General features: G+C 37.2%; 1 non-coding gene across 1 annotated transcript; it reads left to right on the forward strand.

Moving 5' to 3' along the window:
• Positions 1–1782: 1782 nt before the first annotated feature.
• LOC141716440 (small nucleolar RNA R71) lies at positions 1783–1889 on the forward strand. Its single transcript, XR_012573150.1, has one exon. It is a non-coding gene; the product is annotated as a small nucleolar RNA R71 (small nucleolar RNA).
• The last annotated feature ends 12452 nt before the right edge of the window (positions 1890–14341 follow it).

The following is a 14341-nucleotide window of genomic DNA, read 5'->3' on the forward strand; positions in this document are numbered from 1 at the left end:
CTATTAAGGATCTCTATAAGGTATCTGACTTTGGAAATTGCTAAAGGTCCGAATTCACTACAGAATCGACCATCTCTACTTTGAAGCATTCATCTTCATCAGTTGGGAATTTTGTTGCTTTGAACACATTAGAAGTGACCTCTTGATCTAGAATCCTCATTGTAAGCTCTCCCTTCTGCACATTGATTAGAGTTCGGCTAATAGCTAAGAATGGTCTCCCAAAGATAATGGGAATCTTCTCATCTTCCTCGAAATCCAGAATTACAAAATCAGCATGAAAGAGGAGTTTGTCCACCAAGACATCGTCCACTATACCTTGCGGATAAGCGATGCAATGATCAGCTAGTTGCAACGACATGTATGTTGGTTTTGGATCAGGCAGATCAAGTTTCTTGAAAACGGACAAGGGCATCAAATTGATGCTAGCTCCCAAGTCACACAAGCACTTGTCAAAAAATAGATTGCCAATGGTACAAGGTATCGTGAAGCTTCCTGGATCTTTAAGTTTAGGAGGAAGCTTCTGTTACAGCACACCACTGCACTCTTCCATTAGAGCAACGGTCTTTAACTCCTCAAGTTTAAGCTTTCGAGATAGAATACCCTTCATGAACTTAGCATAGCTCAACATCTGTTCTAGAGCTTCCGTAAAAGGTATGTTAATGTGTAACTTCTTGAAATCCTCCAAAAACTTGGAAAATTGATTGTCAAACTTATGATTTTGAAGCCTTTTAGGATATGGAGGAGGCGGATAGCCTTGCTTTTCCCATGTATTCTGCTCAGGAGTAGTGTTTTTAGCAGAATTTTTCTTCGTTTCCGCTTTGCAATCCTTTTTGATAACTGAATCAGCAATGTTTTCACTTTCTAAAATTAACAAGGGCATGGGCGTGCTTGATATGGGTGCGGGCGCTTGATATGGGCACGGGCGCACCTGCATTCTGGAAATTTTTTTAGAATCTTTGTCTTGATGATTTTGGGGGTTTGCGACCTTTCCAGACCTTAAGGTGATTCTATTAATCTGTTTTTTGACTTCCCTCTTGCCTGGATTAGCTTCTGTATCACTAGGAAGAGTTCCTTGAGGTTGACTCAAAGTGCATTGGCAATTTGCCCTATTTGGTTCTCCAGAGTCTTGTTTGAAACCGCTTGGCTTTTGCACATAAACCTCAACTCCTCGAATTCAGATTTTTCATTAACAGATGGACCTGGACCTCTATGAGATTGTTGTTACATCCCCTGTGGCTGAAACTGATATCTTGGTACAAACTATTACTGGAAACCATGAGGATTGAATTGCTTATTTCCAAACTGCTGGTACGGATGTTGCATTGCATTCTAATTATTTCTCCAGCTGAAGTTTGGATGATTACGGTTATTAGGATGGTACATGCCAGAAACTGGATGTTGCAGCCTCTGAAAGTTGCTCATAAACTGAGCTGATTCACAATATATAGCAAAATGCTCCGTCGCGTGTGCACCTACACACGGCTCACAAACACTGGCTATCTGATTAACTCCATAGTTAACCAGAGAATCGATCTTCATAGACAACACCTTTAGTGAGTAGTGATAGTCGTAGCTGTATCCACTTTAAAAACTCCTGCTACTTTGCCCTATGTTAATCTCTGGGTTGGATACTGATATTCATTAGCAGCCATCAGTTCAATTAGCTCATAAGCTTCCTTATAGTTCTTTACCCGTAATGCTCCACTTGATGCTGCATCGAGCATGGGTCTTGAATGTGCTCCCAAACTATTATAGAAGCAATTAATGATCATCCAGTCAGGCATTCCATGATGAGGACACTTCCTAAGCATCTCCTTGTAGTGCTCCCAAGCTTCACATAGAGATTCTCCCGATTGCTGCGCAAATTGAGTAAGGGCATTCCTGATTACAGCTGTCTTCGCCATAGGGACGAATTTAGTGAGAAATTTTTGAGCAAGATCTTCCCAAGTAGCAATAGAAATAGCTAGTAGAGAGTGTAACCAGCTCTTAGCCTTGTCCCTCAGAGAGAATGGGAACAGTCTCAGTTTCAGCGCATCCTCAGACACGCCATTGAACCTGAAGGTGTCGCAGATCTCAAAATCCCTAGTGTGCGTATTGGGGTCTTCCGTTGGAGAACCCCCAAACTGGACTGAATTCTGTACCCATTGAATCTTGGTAGACTTGATTTCAAAGGTATTAGCAGCAATGGCTGGTCTGATAATGCTAGACTGAATGTCCTTGATTTTCGGTTGAGAATAATCCATCAAAGCTTTCAGATTTGCTGTAGGTTCTCCCACTGCAATAAAAACTAGAGTATCTAAAACACATGACTAAAGTAAACCTTGTAAGAAAATAATCCGAGTCAGTGAACTTGTTAGGGCGAAAACACGCGCTAAAATTACACACAAGTATACGTGTTTGCAAGTAGTATAAGATATAAATCAGATTCATACCCACATAGACTCTTTTTAGTTAACTTAAGATTATGAACCTATACAACAATGGTATGGCTATCGCTCAATGCTAAGACAATAACAAGTTGAGAAGTTCATAACTAAGATTAAACTAACATGCAATTAACTAAGAATAAAAGTGATTCAATTAATTATATGGGACAAACATGGAATTCTAACTTCATTAAATACTTCATTCAAAGTCATTCTTATTAACCTTAGCATGCAATGGTTATGACAACTAATCAGATAACATGAAACTAGTAAACTGCAACTTTTGTTGTACGAATACCCTACTACCAGACATCCACAAAAGAGATAGAAACTAAATAGACACCAATTATATTGAGACCCTAAATGTCTATAGAATTTAACAACATAAAGGTTTAGTGCACAAGTTATCGATCATGATTACATAGGGCAAGTAAGATGGTTAAAATTACCTACGAATCACGCATAATAAATACATGAACCTATGCTAGCATGGCAAGTTCTAAATCTCTATATTCACTGTCGTTTCAATAGAGATTAACAAACTATCTTATATGTTAACGATGCACATAAAACGAATATGCACAACCAATACTAGGATATCATACATGTTGGGAACCACGGACTTAGGGTGTTACTACGTTTTACGATAAAGATTACGAAAAGAGGATTACCTTGTTAATGGTTGATTCCACGCTCTTCTATTGTATTCCCAAATTCCCTTGAGTGAAGTGTGGCCTCCGTCTTCTCAAGTTATCCTCTCTTCTTGCTCCTTGGTGGCTACAATAGGTTTTCACACAATTGCCAAGCAAGAAGAGAATAAGAATATATATATATAGGCTACAATAGGGACCATGGATAATTAGGTTGGGCCTTCTAATTACATCTTGAGCCTAGCCCAATATAATTAAATATTAATTCAATCCACTAAAGAATTAATATTTGCACTACCTTTCCTAATACCGTAATTTAATTAATTCGGTTCCAATATTATTTGCTTATTAAATTCCCCATGTTTAAAATATCATATGTCCATTAATTAAATAAATTACTGATAATTTATTTAATTAATATCTTTTATCCTTGATCATCCACTCAACCTTTATTTAATTATGCCAGAATAAATTCCACCTGCAGGGTTTCACATAATTAAATCTTTTTGAGCTTTCAAGGGGACATCATTAACCCGAATATTATCAGGACATGGATTCCTTCAATAAATAATATCCACCATGTATATAATTCCATCACCCAAAATATAATGATATAATTCAAAAGAATTATTTCATATATAAATCAAAGCATGTAAATAATATACACGTGTCAATTACTATTTCCGGATTAAGAACCTAAGCATTAATAATAACATAGAATCTTAGTTCTCCTTCTTAATCAGTATTAAGGGAACAATTCTAAATTTGATCCTGTTCAATATACACAAAGTATACTAGCATTATTTATTAGTCAATTTAAACTAATCTAAATAATACTACAGCCATACCAGTGGATTGTCCAACACCACCTGTGCTGTGAACCTTATTATATTATATAACCGTATTTAACAATCTAATATTCTGTATCCCATTTGATACTAGATTGTTCACAATATATAATATTAGACAACATGTAAACATTCAAATGATTCTCAATTAAACTGGCCAGAAATAAATGTATATACTTCAAATAAATATTTTCAGTATACACTAACAATCTCCCACTTATACTCAAAATATTCTATGTGTATATCAGTGTTTATTTAATCCACTATTACATAAAAATCTATGTGTCCAACCATACAGCCTCCTTGGCAGCCTAAGAGGCCGCCACGTACTCGGCCTCCATGGCGGAGTCTGCAATGCATTTCTGCTTTACACTCCTCCATATAACGGCTCCACCTCCCAAAGTAAAAACATATCTCGAGGTTGATTTCCTCTTATCCCTATCTGATTGGAAATCTGAATCAATATATCCCAAAGGAAATAGATCTGAGGCCTTGTAAATTAACTTATACTCCTTAGTCCTTCTCAGTTACTTGAGTATAGTTTTTACTGAACTCCAATGTTCCGGACCTGGTTCGACTGATATCTACTAACCATGCCTACAGCAAAGCAGATGTCAGGCCTCGTACATAATATAGCATACATTAAGCTTCCACATGTTGAAGCATAAGGAACTGCTTTCATGCTCTCTATATCCTTAGGTGTCGAAGGACACTGCTTCTTAGATAGAGCAACTCCATGCTTAAAAGGTAGAAAACCTTTCTTGGAGTTCTGCATGTTAAAACGAGCTAATACTTCATCAATGTAGGGCTCTTGAGATAAAGCCAACATCCTTTTCTTGCGATCCCTTATAACTTTGATCCCAATGATGTATGCCGCTTCACCTAAGTCCTTCATGTCAAATTGTTTGAACAACCATGCCTTTACTGATGACAACATCTCAACATTGTTTCCAATGAGTAAAATGTCATCTACATATAGTACTAGAAAAACCAGTGCATTACCTTCAATTCTCTTATACACGCACGATTCGCTTGGACTTTGATCAAATCCATATGACTGGACTGCCTGATCAAAATGAATATTCCAGTCTCTAGAAGCTTGTTTAAGTCCATAAATAGACCTCTTAAGCTTACATACCAGATGCTCTTGGCCTTCCTTAATAAATCCTTTTGGTTGCTGCATATAGATGGTTTCTTCAAGACTTCCATTAAGAAAAGTTGTCTTGACATCCATTTGCCAAATCTCATAATCAAGATGAGCTGCTATAGATAAAAGAATACGGATTGACTTAAGCATGACTACCGGTGAAAAGGTTTCCTCATAATCGTTACCTTCTTTCTGAGTATACCCTTTCGCAACAAGTCTTGCTTTCCAGACTTTCACCTTTTCATCTAATCCCCTCTTTTTCTTGTAGATCCACTTACATCCAATAGGTTTTATACCTTTGGGTGGTTCCATGAGCTCCCAGACCTGATTAGATTACATTGATTCTATCTCAGATTCCATCGCCTTTTGCCAAAGATCTGCATCTTTGTCTTGTGCTGCCTCTATGTACGGGGATCATCATCATGTTCACTAGAGACCAAGTCTGAAGACTCACCCAAAAACATGAATCTATCAGGCTATTGAACAACCCTCCTACTACGACAAGGCACTGGTGCGGTATTAGTGACAGGTTGTACATTATATTATGGTTGTTCTACTTGTACTACAACTTCATGGGTATTATTTGTCCCTCCCACTAGTTCCTCTAAAACGACACTACTCATGGGTTTGTGATTCATTATATATTCCTCCTCTAAGAATCTTGCATTGGTGCTAACAATGACATCCCGATTCTTCGGACTATAAAATAAATATCCTTTCATTCCCATGGGGTAGCCTACAAACAACCTTACTTCTGTATGAGATTCTAACTTAGTCGCGTTCTTGTTCAGCACATGTGCTGGAGCCTACAAACAACCTTACTTCTGTACGAGATTCTAACTTAGTCGCGTTCTTGTTCAGCACATGTGCTGGACAACCCCATATTCGAATATGTCTTAGACTCGGTTTATCCCCGGTCCACAATTCTAAGGGGGTTTTAGGAACCGACTTAGAAGGTACTAAGTTCAGAAGATAAGCTGCTGTCTCTAAGGCATGTCCCCAAAACGACTTGGGTAAATTCGAATAACTCAACATCGATCTAACACTCTCTAAAAGAGTCTGGTTCCTCCTCTCTGCTACACCATTCTGCTGGGGTGTGCCTGGTGCAGTTAACTGGGATTCTATCCCATTTTCTGATAAATATTCCCTAAATTCTCCAAGCAAGATTTCGCCACCACGATCTGATCGTAGTGACTTGATACTTTTATTAAGTCGCTTCTCCGTTTTAGCTTTGTACTCTTTGAACTTATCAAAGCACTCAGACTTACGGTGCAATAAATAAACATACCCATATCTAGAATAATCATCAATGAAAGTGATGAAATATTCATAACCACCTCTTGCTTGGATATTCATGGGTCCACATAAATCAGAGTGAACCAATTCTAACAGTTGTTTGGCTCTATTCCCTTTTGCCTTGAAAGGCCTATTAGTCATTTTACCTTCCAAGCAGGATTCACAAACTGGAAATGGCTCCACTGCCAATGAGCTTAAAGGCCCGTCTACTACCAGTCTTTGAATCCTCCTCAAGTTAATATGACCTAATCTCAAGTGCCAAAGATATGTTTGGTTTAAACTAGAAGGTTCCTTTCTTTTAGTAGAGTTAGAAGATGTGTTGTTCAATTCCCTAAATTGCAGTTGCAGTGCAGGTTGACTAGGATTAATTATATACAAATTGTCTTGCAATGTACCAGAACATATAATTCGTTTATTCATCATAATAGAAACATTACGATCCAAACAAACATTATAACCATCCAAAGCAAGTTTAGAAACCGAAATTAAATTCCTTCTAAAAGAAGGTACATAAAGATAATTGTTCAAAACCAAAATCCTATCAGAACCAAAAGATAAATGAATAACTCATACTGCAACTACTGCTACTTTCGTAGCATCTCCCATGAACACGTATATCTCACCATCTCTAAGCATTCTGGATAGTTGGAACCCCTGCATAGAATTACAAACATGATCAGTGGCTCCCATATCTACACACCAAGTGCTCGTAGATATAGCCGCTATAAATGTTTCTGTAACTAGAGAAAGAGACATACCAGTATTGTTTGTCTTCTTAGGAAGAGGACAATCCTGTTTCCAGTGACCTGACTGTTTGCATCTGAAGCACTTTCCCTTAGGCTTTTTCACACAACCCTGAACTCCCACTGCCTTCACAACTTTCTATGTCTGAGCCTTTTTCTTCTTCTTAATACCTTTCAGCTTAGAGGAAGAACCTTTCTCAGCCACATTCACTTGAACACTCTGCCGAAATAATCCTTCAGCTGCCTGAAGTTCTGTCAGCAGTTCCGCGAGACTATACTACCTCTTGTTCATGTTGTAATTCAAGCGGAACTGCTCAAAACTCTTGGACAAGCTCATAAGGATAATGTCAATCTGGGTTTCCCCGTCAAGTTCAGCACCAAGGATATCTATCTCATTCAGATGCGACATCATCTTGAGAACATGATCTCTTACAGGTGTGCCTTCAGCCATCTGAATGTTCATTAAAGCCTTCATGGCTACTTGCCTAGCAGCCCTATTCTGATCTCCAAAAAGTTCCTTGAGATTAAAGAGCATATCTGAAGCAGTGGCCATAGACTGATGCTGATGCTGCAAAACACCCGACATTGCTGCCAGAATGTAACATCGCGACATCTCATCAGCCTTAATCCACCGTTTATAATATTCTTTCTCATCTTCAAGAGCATCAGCAGCAGGCTGTTCAGGCTTGGGTTCATAAGTGCAAAACTTGTACTCCTCAGCAGTCAACACAATGTCCAAATTTCGTTTCCATTCAATATAGTTAGGTCCGGTAAGTTTGTTATCCTTAAGTATGGTGAATAGTGGATTAAAGCCCATTTTATCCTGAGAATCATGCATAAAAACATCACATAAATAAGGGTGCATTAATTATTAAGATCTATTGATTCCTCTAACAATTATTAAAATTTAATGCACTAACATATAAACACCATAAGCTTCTGGTACGCCACGATGTGTGATATGTATACCACCTAATTTTGTTTAAATGTTACTTCGGTCCTATTACTAAACAATATGCCACGTTGGGGTGGACTATATTATTTTTCATAGCTAAGTGTATACCATCATCAAATCTTAAATTATTCGAAATCTATGGAACTTGGTACGCCACGATGGGTGGCGTGTATACCTTCCAATATTCGTAATTTTGCCTTGAATAGAATACTTCAATTCAATATTCATCAATGGTTTGATTTCCAGGTAGTGGAGGAGTCACATCGGTCTCGCTTAAAACTCGCAGCCTTACAAGTTCGATGAACCCGTTTTTGACAAAATCACCCCAAATCAGAAATAAAGAAAATCTGTATTTATTCCTTTTAAAATTTATTAATTTAAGAAGTTTGTTCTAGTAATTTCTATAGCATTCTAGACACCATAAATTACATGTCACGATGGGTGACGTATATATAATTTATATTCGTCTTTATGTTAAATTACCTACAACCAATAATGGAGACCATGGGATTTAATTTCATATTAATTTCCTCTCCCACTTAGAATTTTTTTTTTAAATTGAGGAATTTTAAAATTAAATGGGGCCCTATGTTGTTATAATTATGTCTAAACATGCATTCAAAATACACACATAATTTTAGCAACATATAACATTTAATTAAAGCAATAAATAAAATTTATGTCCATGTCGTCCTAATTAAGTTAAACATGCAATTTTAAAAGAATTACACACATAATTAACAACACACATAATCAATAAATTAAAGCAATAATTAAAATTTAATGGAAAAAATTAAAATAAATTTTCCACTATTATGACCCTTGAAAAAAAAATCCAGCTCTCAAAAAAAATCTGCCCCAAGCGCGCCCCGACGCCCCCAGCAGCCCCAGCAGCCCCAGCAGCCCCAGCGCCCCAGCAGCCCCAGCAGCACCAGCAGCCCCAGCAGCCCCAGCAAGCCCAGCAGCACCAGCAGCACCAGCAGCCCCAGCAGCCCCAGCAGCCCCAGCAGCCCCAGCAGCCCCAGCAGCCCCAGCACCCCAGCAGCCCCAGCACCCCAGCAGCCCCATGTAATCGCACAGCGGAACAAAAAAAAAATACCGGAATTGATTTCCGATCGCACATAACTATTACAAAATACCCGGAACAATTACAAAAAAATAGATCTAATACAAAACTAATTTTGTAAAATCTATTCTAACACGATAAACCCTCGTGTAAATTACAACCTGGATTAAATCACGTGGAAACCAAAACAAAAATTAACCACGATTAAACCACATGGGATCCAAACACATAATTAAAATATACATGGCCATAATAGTGGATTAACAACCTGCATCAAAACCAATACAAGCAAAACACTATATACACGCATATATAATTACGACATGGACATTATATCATAAAACGTAGAACCCATTACCAGGCTCTTGATACCATTTGTTGGGAACCACGGACTTAGGGTGTTACTACGTTTTATGATAAAGATTACGAAAAGAGGATTACCTTGTTAATGGTTGATTCCACGCTCTTCTATTGTATTCCCAAATTCCCTTGAGCGAAGTGTGGCCTCCGTCTTCTCAGTTATCCTCTCTTCTTGCTCCTTGGTGGCTACAATATGTTTTCACACAATTGCCAAGCAAGAAGAGAATAAGAATATATATATAGGCTACAATAGGGACCATGGATAATTAGGTTGGGCCTTCTAATTACATCTTGAGCCTAGCCCAATGTAATTAAATATTAATTCAATCCACTAAAGAATTAATATTTGCACTACCTTTCCTACTACCGTAATTTAATTAATTCGGTTCCAATATTATTTGCTTATTAAATTCCCCATGTTTAAAATATCATATGTCCATTAATTAAATAAATTATTGATAATTTATTAAATTAATATCTTTTATCCTTGGTCATCCACTCAACCTTTATTTAATTATGTCAGAATAAATTCCACCTACAGGGTTTCACATAATTAAATCTTTTTGAGCTTTCAAGGGGACATCATTAACCCGAATATTATCAGGACATGGATTCCTTCAATAAATAATATCCACCATGTATATAATTCCATCACCCAAAATATAATGATATAATTCAAAAGAATTATTTCATATATAAATCAAAGCATGTAAATAATATACACGTGTCAATTACTATTTCCGGATTAAGAACCTAAGCATTAATAATAACATAGAATCTTAGTTCTCCTTCTTAATCAGTATTAAGGGAACAATTCTAAATTTGATCCTGTTCAATATACACAAAGTATACTAGCATTATTTATTAGTCAATATAAACTAATCTAAATAATACTACAGCCATACCAGTAGATTGTCCAACACCACCTGTGCTGTGAACCTTATTATATTATATAACCGTATTTAACAATCTAATATTCTGTATCCCATTTGATACTAGATTGTTCACAATATATAATATTAGACACCATGTAAACATTCAAATGATTCTCAATTAAACTGACCAGAAATAAATGTATATACTTCAAATAAATATTTTCAGTATACACTAACAATACATTCACCACACACTTAGATATCAAAATAATTAACTATACAAAAGCAAAATTAAATCTGTTAGAACCCCATGATAACGATTAGTTCATAACCGAACTCATCGTCACCATGGGTTCCAATAAAAGCATGGTAAATAAACTAAGATAAACTACGTCTGAAATAACTGAATTATAATAACAAAGTACGTTAACAAGAGTATTAGGTTCAAACAACAAAGAAAACAACCATCCAAGATTACAACTTAAGCAAAGAATCACAAGTAAAAACAAGATCTTCTTCTTATTCGTTGTATTGTGCTATTAGGTCTTCTTGCTGCTATCTCCTTGCTCTTCCATCTGAAAAATGTCTTTTAAAAGTCTTTAAATTCCAGCCCAACAGATCAGGAGTCCAGCAAATCAATCTTATAATAGAATCAGGATTCTTGAAATTCGACATAGTGCGGCCGCCCTCAAATCCTGCACGGCCGCCCTGAGTTTCTGACAAATGGGCGCGACTGCCCTGACCTTCTGGAAATTCTAATTTTTCTTGTTTCCTTGACTTGAATTGCTGGTTTCTTTCGTGCTAACTCCTGAGGCTCCATCCTAACACCCTTTTAGCATAAATACAATATAAAATCTATTCCTTCTTCCAAATATACCCTGAAATGCAGAACACTACAAAAAAATATCAAAAACACAAATAATTTGAGTACAAATCACCAATTCGAGCCTTTACGAAGCGTTCTAAGTGGATATAAATTCAACTTATCAATTAGACTGGACAATGGAACCAATATTCTTACTATACTCTGCATATTAGTCATAATATAGTACGGATCTATGCCCATCCGCATAGACCCACCATCATATTGTTAGGGCGAAAACACGCGCTAATATTCACGCAAGTATACGCGTTCGCAAGTAATATAGAATACTTTCTAGTTCGTTCCCTCAGAGACTCAGACTAATTTATTGTCTAATTAAACTCACTCACCAATGTATGATTACTTCTCAATGTTAAGATAATAACACTTAAAATTGTTGATCAAATATTAACTATAATTAACTACTTAATTAACCACTTAACTAACACTTCAAATTATCAATAATAAAACACTCATGAGATCACAACTTCATTATTACTTCCTTCTATAGCCATTGTTATTACCTTTAGCATGTGACAGTGATGATATTAATCGAATAACACGAAACTGATAAAAGCCAACTTTCATTGTACTAATACCATTCTACCAAACATCCACAATTAAGATAGAAGTTGAATAGTCATCAATTATGTTGAGTTCCTATATGTCTACAGAAATTGACAACACAACGATTTAAGCACAAGTTATTTCTTTTGATTACATAGGGCAAATAAAACTGTTAGAGTTACCCACTAATCATGCTCAACGTACATGAACCTATGCTAGCATGGCAAGTTCTAAATCTCAAGATCCACCGTTGCTTCACAAGAGATTAACACCCTATCTTATATGTTCGCGACGCATATAAGACGAATACGCACAACCAATACTAGATATCATGCAATCATCACACACTAAAGTATTAAACAATTAACTAAAGAATTCCATAATAAATCCGTTGTAACCCCATGATCACGATTAGCCCATAATAGAACTTATCGCCATCATGGGTTTATATGAAATCATGACAAACAACACAAGAAAATAATAACTACACTAATTATATTAAAACAGAGTACGTCACAAGAGTAAATAAGTTAAAGCAAGAAAACTAGCATCCAACGTTACAACGAAACAAGAATCACAAGAATATATGCTTCCTCTTCGTTGCGGTGTGCTAAATCGGTCTTCTTCCTTATCTCCTTTGCTTCTTGCGTAAAACACAATCTAAAACATAATCTCCTTAATACTCTCTGTGAAAACGTCTCAAATCTACCTATATAATAGTCCCATAAAACTCAGATTACATAGAAGTTGGAAGCCAAACAGAAGTACAAGTCTAAAATAATTTGTATTTTTTCCCGACCCTGCGCGGCCGCTCAGCATATCTGCGCGAGCGCGCAGGCTGCTGCGCGGCCGCTCAGCATTGCTGCGCGGGCGCACAGGACCCTACTGGAAAAATTCCAAGCTTGCTCCGTTTCTTCGCCGTAATCTGGCCATTCCTTCCTCTCGCAATGGTGAACACATGCCAAGGCTTATTCTTGATGATTCCTCCCCCGAAATGCAACTAATACCCTGAAATGCATAAACACTAGAAAAACGCATCAAATACACAAAATACTTGATTTCAAGACACCAATTTAAGCCATTTTAAGACGTTCTAAGTGGTATAAAATGCCACTTATCACACCCCCAAACTTAAATCGATGCTTGTCCTCAAGCGTCACAGACTCAAAAACAAATAAAAATATGCATGAATGCAATCTATATGAAAATGCAACGATCCCCCTTACTACAATTAACCAACCAAATTGTCACATCTCAACGAATGCAGTTAGACAACTAAAGATCAATAAACTCATGCAACCGGACATACAGCCAGAAACGTGGTGTGTGCAAATGCTTAACAGATATGCTTCGGAACTAGACCAATTACTATGACTAGACTATCCTCAAGGCAATCCTACGATTATACAAAGAATAAAAATTCTAGGCACAAAGTGATATACAACACTACAAGAACTCTGGAGCTTACTACGGAATCGTGCTTTTTATTTACAACTCAAATGCTTATTTGACCGTGCAATGAGTGATGTCCACAAAAGACTTATACAATGGTATCCATGTAACGAGCGTTAGGTTAGCGGATCCCAGACTCTAAAAGCCTTAGGTCACTAGGCACAAAGTCCCCTAAAAACTTAATAACTCGAATACCAAAGAGCCCACTCTTGATCAAATATGCAAAACATATATATTTTTTTTTATAACTTCTGAGCAAGTGTGTTTCGCTCCATCTTGCTCAACCCTAGACTACTCGCAACATATGCCAGCCGGCTACTAGCCATTTGACGCCTAGCCACAACTAGCAACAACTTCCATACTTTTTTCTCCAAAATTTTTTCTTTTTTTTTCATGTCTTTATCACTAAGAACCTATAATCGAATTCTAAGCATAATAAGTAGATTGACCTTGAAAACAACCAAATCATAACAACAATCTAGCCCTTACACACTCTTTAAGACTTAGTGGACTTACAATTGTTTCTAGCATGCATATCAACCTACACAACTTAATATCACTTTAATGCTATCACTACACTTGCATCAATATCACAATTCAGTCGATAACTTATTGCAAAAGGGATCATGGTAAATGCATGAGCTATATGACATTCATAAATGTCATAAAAAAACTAAATGGCATAAATTATGCAACTATATGAACTAAACTATCATGAATATGCAACTAAATGACACACACACAATATTCCTTAACTACCACCCCCAAACTAAAAATCTTCACTGTCCTCAGTGAAAGTAGTAGAAAGGAACACAGGGTATACCTACTCGGAGTCATCATCATCATCACCCTCAGCGGGTGGAGTATCAGGCGGTGGGTATGCAGAGTCCTCACCAAAAACTGGCCACTGGATATCAGCTCCAAGGCCTCGAAAAGCAGTCCCTAACGCAAGGGTGAGCTCCTGAGCAAACCTGCTCTGCGTCTCATACATGGCATCCATCCGCCGTGAAAGCCTCCTATACTGGGCATCACCCATCCCAGCACCCTCCTGAGCTCTCGACGAACCAGCCTCACCACGCCCTGGCCTAGCCATA

The sequence above is a fragment of the Apium graveolens genome, chromosome 3 (genome assembly GCF_009905375.1).
Source record: "Apium graveolens cultivar Ventura chromosome 3, ASM990537v1, whole genome shotgun sequence".
Lineage (NCBI taxonomy): Eukaryota > Viridiplantae > Streptophyta > Magnoliopsida > Apiales > Apiaceae > Apium > Apium graveolens.